Raw genomic sequence first — 6,810 nt, 5'->3', positions numbered from 1 at the left:
CAGACAGCTGCTTGCAGAGGAGCCCTCGCCTAGGCACGTCAGGAGGCATCTATATGAACTGACAGACGAAGTCCAGAGGTTCAACAAGCAACCTCTGGACCCGACAGCATACCGACAGGCCCTGAACAGCATTCACAGGGACTCAGTCTCGAGTTATGTAGACTCTAGACCTGGGAATGAATGCCGTTCTAGGCATACCACCCCGTCGAGACGAGACGGAGCTTCATCTGCCTCGGGAGACACGCACAACACTTGCACAACTTCGCTCCGGCTACTGCAGCAGGTTGAACTCCTACCTGAGTAGGTTGAATGAGGATGTGCCGAATGAGTGTCCGGCATGCGGAGNCAACAAGCAACCTCTGGACCCGACAGCATACCGACAGGCCCTGAACAGCATTCACAGGGACTCAGTCTCGAGTTATGTAGTCTCTAGACCTGTGAATGCCGTTCCTGGCAAAGCACCCCCGGACATAGACGAGACGGAGCTTCATCTGCCCCGGGAGACTCGCACAACACTTGCACAACTTCGCACCGGCTACTGCAGCAGGTTGAACTCCTACCTGAGTAGGTTGAATGAGGATGTGCCGAATGAGTGTCCGGCATGCGGAGAGACCCCACATGACTCGAAACATCTCTTCGCATGCCCGGAAAACCCGACAACCCTAACGGCCTTGTCCCTGCGGTTGTCAGCTGCACGCTTCCAAGGGTTGCCGTTAGTGGAATTTGACGACAACGACTGAGATACCAACCGTCCTGGGCGGGGTTGTTGTAGCCGCTACAACAACAAAAACAACATGGCTCACTTAATATGAGTAAACGATTTCACTCAGTTTAGAGAAAACACAATTTACTTACCGTGAAAGGAATGAGTATGTCATTTTACTCGCGGCGCTCAAACAGTCGCAATGGCCGATAGAGCAAAGCTCTGGAGAGCTAGTCGAGAGTGGCAAGGTTCGAGTTCCTGAGCAGGAAAGTTTTTTAAATATTTATTTTATTGTAGTTTTTTAAATTGTATTTAAAGAAAATCTCATTTTTTTATGGTATTTGAGTACGTATTTAGGGGTTTCCATTAGAGCGACACGACACGCGATACCACGCAAACCGTGTCGCTCGTTTTCATCGTTTCCTACCAATTCCCACGTACTTAGCATGTCGATATCGCTTTCGTACCGTATCGCTTATCGTATCGCTCTAATGTGCACCGTGCCTACTACATTGAAAAAAATTCTCTTGAAACCAACGCTTAAACACACGCATGACTGAGATCTCTCAAGACGGATTTTCCACGACTTTCAAAACTCGTAAATGCACTTTATGCTTATGCCTGAAACAACAACAGCAAAAACTATGAGCTGCGGTTTAATAAAAATAAAGATTAAGTTATCAATATGTATGTCCTGCGCAAAGTACCGGCAAATTTTTCCGGAAAGTTATTCCTTTTCATGTAAGTAATATATACAGTAAATGTAAACCAAATCAAACCACAGATGCAGGTTTTCGAAATATATCGACCACCGTGCCACCTACCGGCTACATTTTTTGTGGAGTTATTTCTTTTCGTCTAGGTAATATATACATAATATGTATATTATATACATTTCAAATATTAACCAAATCGGAATATACACAAATACAGGTTATTCAAATATCTCAATTCCTGTACCACCTAGCGGATTAATTAATCTTTCATATTGCATTGTCATCCTGCAATATAATTCAAAAATTCAAAACTCAAACTCACACACACATTCTTATTTTCAATCTCAAACAACAATTGTGAAGAATATCATTTTTTTTTTACTTTCAATATGATTTTAAAATGCTTGCAAACGTCAGAAAAAAATCTTGGCCGACGATTTGAGAGAATGAATGTACCTTGTTAAGTGGTTATCATGGCTCTAGCTCGTCGAGAAGATGGTTGAAAATTGATTACAAGACTTGACACAAAAAAAATATTAGAATCGCCACATAAATAAAAAAAGTTACAACGTTTTGGAAACAGCATATATAAGCTGTTAAAGAGTACCACACCACAACAAGCTTTTCGGGCGCTCGGCGCTTTTCAGGTTTTCGTCAATAGCTGAATTGGGTAGCTGAAAGCCTGAAAATCGCGGAACGCCTGAAAAGCTTGTTGTGAAGTTGCACTCTTCTTATTACTTTATTTTATTTTATAAACTCTCAACTTTGGAAAACGAAAACAGCATTAATCCAAATTTTTCGGAAATATTTCGGTTTTTTATACTCGAGGATTTACTGTCGATTGGCATTCAAAGTTTTCCGAATTTGCTAACTTAACTTTTTCTATTTTTGGCCGCTCTCGTGTACGACTTGCGGGGAGTCTCCAGTACTGCAGTATTCAGACCTTAACTGGGCCAAAGTAACGCGGGTCTCTCATTGCAGCCGAAGAAGCTCATTGTATGGAATTGGTAGGGGTTGGGCTCCAATAACGGCATTTATGGGACGAGAGTTTCCAAAGCGACCTTGGTATCCAGACGATGCTTACTGACGTGCCCGGGTGGCAAGTGCCTTTTCTGGTTCTTGCGTCGGTAGAGTTACGTCACACTCCCGAGTTAATGGCATAGTTCAAAATTGCGCTAGTTTAGTTTTTAAATCCGCCATCACTTTAAACCATTATCAGCCAGAAGTATATATGTTTTCGGACCTACGAAATTCAAATCGGTAGAGAATTTGCAATATTAATATATGTAAATATTTTACAAATTGTTCAAAAATACATATTTATATATGTCCATATCTATGTATTCATAAATAGGAAAGTTGGTCAGTTTTTAAAAATGATAAATCTTTCATTGATTTTCAGATGTCCCTATCAAAAAACTTCATCATTTAGTTTTTGGTTTTGTGCACTTCTAAGCACATCTGAGAATGTCTAATCATAGGTGATTCCACTTCCGGAATTTTTAAGTTCTGAACTTATGTAATATGAGGCCATGAGTGAGAGCAGCCTAATTCGATTTTGAAAAAGTAGATTCTACCAAAAATGCGATGGAGAAAGATGCTCTCTATAATCAAAGCAACCCGCTCACTGATTTTATTTTTGTGTACCTTTTCACCCAAGGTGTATTTAACAAGGTGGTGTTAGCCGTATATAAGTAAAACATTTTGAAAAATTACACTAATACCATGTCCCCACCAAAAAGTTAACCATCTCAAATTGAACTAAACCACAGCACTAACTATTGCTGTCCACATTGCGGTTTGAGGTTTATAACTCGCATCAGGAATAAATCGCTTCAAAAATCAGAGCAAAAACAAATTTCCGTACTAGTAGATTTGCATTTTCTAACTATTTTCGCTTTCGACATTAATTGTATGACTTAAATATTTTTTATTCTTGCAAAAAAATAAGAACGCAAGGCAATGTAAAGATAATATATTACATATATTTTTTTTTAACGAGTTTCTTTTTATCAGTGGGATTTTGCTTAATTAACAAACATTTCACTAAACCCGAGGGTGAAAACGGGCCCAAGAGGAACAGAACATAAATGAAAAAAAACGGAATTGATTTGAAATCAAGCGGAGTAGTAGAGTAGATTTAAATTTTTTTCAAAAACCGGAGTAAATCTAATCCGATCGGATTTTAGCTCCGAACACCGGTAAGGAACGAATTTTTTAATTAAGGAATGTATCAGACTTTCAACGTGATTTCGAGTTGGTTAGCTTTTAACCATCTCAGTGAAATGGTTAAGTGCTGTCATTTTTATATAGCGAAACCACGCTAATTCAAGTGGGTTATCGAGATAACCAACTCAACAACCATAACTACGCGGTTAAGCTATGGTGGGGACATAGTATAAAAAGTTATACGCAATATCCATACTGTCATTGGTATGAGTTACAACAAATACAACATTTTAACATAATGCCCTTCACGGCGAAAAATTCAGCTGTCGCCCCAACACCACCTTGTTAAATACACACCTTGTTTTCACCATTAGGTAGCAAACCCTACAAGAATTGTGTGATGGAAACTAACACATTCTCATTTATCTTACTAACACATTTGCAAATTTTTCGTTGGTTAAAAAGAAACCACTAAATAAGGTCATAAGTTGGAGGAAGACGGATAGTCACATGTACACAAAAGTTTACATTACGTTTTTCATATTGCTCTTAAAAAGTTGATAGAAGTACATGATTGAGGAGATCTCCATCACCAGTGAGTATCACATGATCAATTAAATGCCTATCACTGTTCTTGTACGGAAGGGAATTCATATAAGGTGGTAGCAAAAATACAACAACAAAAACCACATGTATTTTGTATTGCGGGTGTTATGTCAAATCTCAATTCGCCCCAAAGTTTACACGTACTTTGTTTTTGCTTTTGATGGGTGTGCTGTCAAATCAGTAAAAGCAAAAACAAAATACATGTACATAAAGCGAAAAATCAGCTGATCTAACAACACCACCTTTTATAAACTCGCCTTGGTGGGAGCGGTTATACAAAAACAAAAACTACATTTGTGCTTTGTTTTCGCTCAAGGAAGAGGGAAAAAAAACTCCAACACTCTTAATTTCGCACTCATTCAAGGCGAATTTATACAAGGTGGTATAGTTAGATGAGCTGATATCTTCGTATGAAAGCTGTACGTTTCTATTATTTTGTCCATTACTGTACATATATACATACATATCGTCGATGTTTTGCAAAACCGCCATCGACCAGCTGCAAAACCGCCGGAATCACCATTGTGCAAAAAATGAGATTTTGTAACCCTGAATCGAAATTTACGCACAAAAATCGTAAAATCGTTGTTAAAACAACATATTTGTAAAATAATAGCGGGAGAAAGTACCGCCTATCAAGGCAATGCCTGCAAAGAAACCCCGTTTTTTCGCTCTCCTGTAAAATTTGCAATTGGTCGATGGGCAGTTTTGCAAAAACATCGACGATATGTATATGCACATACGTAATCTTCCAGATCGGATACATCTGAAAACGGCTAAATGGGTTTTAAAATACTTGCTATGTTTTTAAAACTACTCGAACTTTTCGTTCGAAATTCGTTAGAAATTCTCCAGAATATTTAGATTTCGTGCATTTTCGTTTCCTTTAAAATAATGCATTACGGAATCGGAATCGCCTGATGATTAGACACTCCACATACATACACACATATGCATGAATAACTATTTTTACTTACCTTATTGTTACGAAACAGCCACATACATATGTACATATGTACATACATATTTATACGACGTGACATCAAGTTTATTAGTAGTTACATTCCGTATCAAGCTCTAATAAAAATGAAAATTTTAGAAATTAAAAAGATGTGATTACTTACAATTACTTTTTTTAACTTAATCCAACATTTTAATTTTCTAGTTATATTAGTAAATGAAGTGGAAAGGAGTAGCTAAAATTGCAACATAGACAAATTGTAAAGATAAACTTTGGGTTAATCCCATTCATATGTATATTCGTTTGAAATATGTGCANCAAGGAGTAGCTAAATTTGCAACATAGACAAATTGTAAAGATAAACAAACTTTGGGTTAATCCCATTCATATGTATATTCGTTTGAAATATGTGCAATTTACCTTTATAAACAATGCTGATCAAAAAGTCTCTCTCTCCAGTTAATGTCATCTATAGTTTAGCTTTTAAAACTGCCATTATATTTATTCTACTATTACATCCACTTAATAAACATCAGCCCAGAGATAAATCAGTTTTTGGACCTACGAAATTCAGTTCGGTAGAGAATTTAAAATATTTATTTGTATGCATACATACATATATTACATATTAAAATAAGTGCATACATAGATACGAAAGTAGATCAGTATATTTTAAAAATGATAAATCTTTCATAGATTTTCAGATGTCCCTATCAAAAAATTTCATCACTTTTCATTTTCATTTTGTGAAAACATCAGAGAGTGTTTAATCAAAAGATGATATTTCCTCATTACATCATGGTCTTACGGAAATTTTAATTTTTTTTATTTTTTTTTTTTAAGAAAGCTAATATAATAATAACAATTATTATACAACCGATGAAGTGCAGCGCTAGCAGCAGAGGCTTACCTCTTAAGAAAATATTTTTCGTTTTGGCTTGATATGAGGCCACCTTGTTTACTGCGACAAATCATGATGTTTAAAGTATATTTAGGGTTCGTTCATTTTCGTCTGTTTCTTTAAATGATTTATCGAGGAAAAATCCTCTTTTAATTAGGCACTCCACATACATACATACATAAACAAATGCATACATAAATATTACCTTACTTTTTCGAAACATCTTTTTATTATGTACATATTTTCTTGTATATAATTCCAGATCAAGGATTGGTAGCTAGTCATTAGTAGTTACCATCTGTATCAAGCTGTAATAAAAAAAAATTGAGTATTAAAGTTTGGAATTGCAAACAATTTCTACAGTTTACAAAACCAGGTAGTATCAGTAGAGCGGCTAATGTTAATTTTTTTCAAATTATTTGGTCTCGAAAATGTCAAATACTTTGAATTTCTTATAAAAATTCCTATAAACCTTCTTCCATACAAAACAAGCGATTGAGTAGCAGTCATGATAAAAACATTACAAGGTAAATTCATTCTCTCAATTCGTCGGCCATGATTTTGTTCTGACGTTTGCCAACATTTTAAAATCATATAAAATTGAAAATAAAAAAATTAAATTGTTCACAATTGTTGTTGTTTGAGATTGAAAATGAGAATGTGTGTGTAAGTTTGAGTTTTGATTTTAAAATTATATTGTTGGCAAACGTCAGACTGCCTCTCAATGGTTTTACCTTGTTATGTTTTTATCATG

The 6,810-nt window shown here is 36.1% G+C and overlaps 1 long non-coding RNA gene across 3 annotated transcripts in view; it reads right to left on the bottom strand.

The window, feature by feature from the left end:
- Window positions 1-1,751: 1,751 nt before the first annotated feature.
- The window catches only part of LOC108361156 (uncharacterized), an 8,667-nt gene continuing 3,608 nt past the window's right edge, over window positions 1,752-6,810 (bottom strand). For 2 of the 3 annotated variants that reach the window (XR_001847241.1, XR_001847243.1), the window contains exons 3-5: window positions 5,576-5,716; window positions 5,172-5,271; window positions 1,795-2,662 (exon numbers count right to left, since the gene is read on the bottom strand). This is a non-coding gene — a long non-coding RNA (uncharacterized LOC108361156). Of the gene's footprint in view, window positions 1,763-1,794; window positions 2,663-5,171; window positions 5,272-5,575; window positions 5,717-6,810 lie in introns of those variants that run through there. The other variant, XR_001847242.1, reaches the window with a different exon arrangement.

Source organism: Rhagoletis zephyria, unplaced genomic scaffold (genome assembly GCF_001687245.7).
Source record: "Rhagoletis zephyria isolate East Lansing unplaced genomic scaffold, Rhagoletis_zephyria_1.1 Rzeph_scaffold_00706, whole genome shotgun sequence".
NCBI lineage: Eukaryota > Metazoa > Arthropoda > Insecta > Diptera > Tephritidae > Rhagoletis > Rhagoletis zephyria.
Note: the sequence above shows the minus strand (reverse complement) of the source record. Positions and strands in the feature narration are given on the sequence as shown.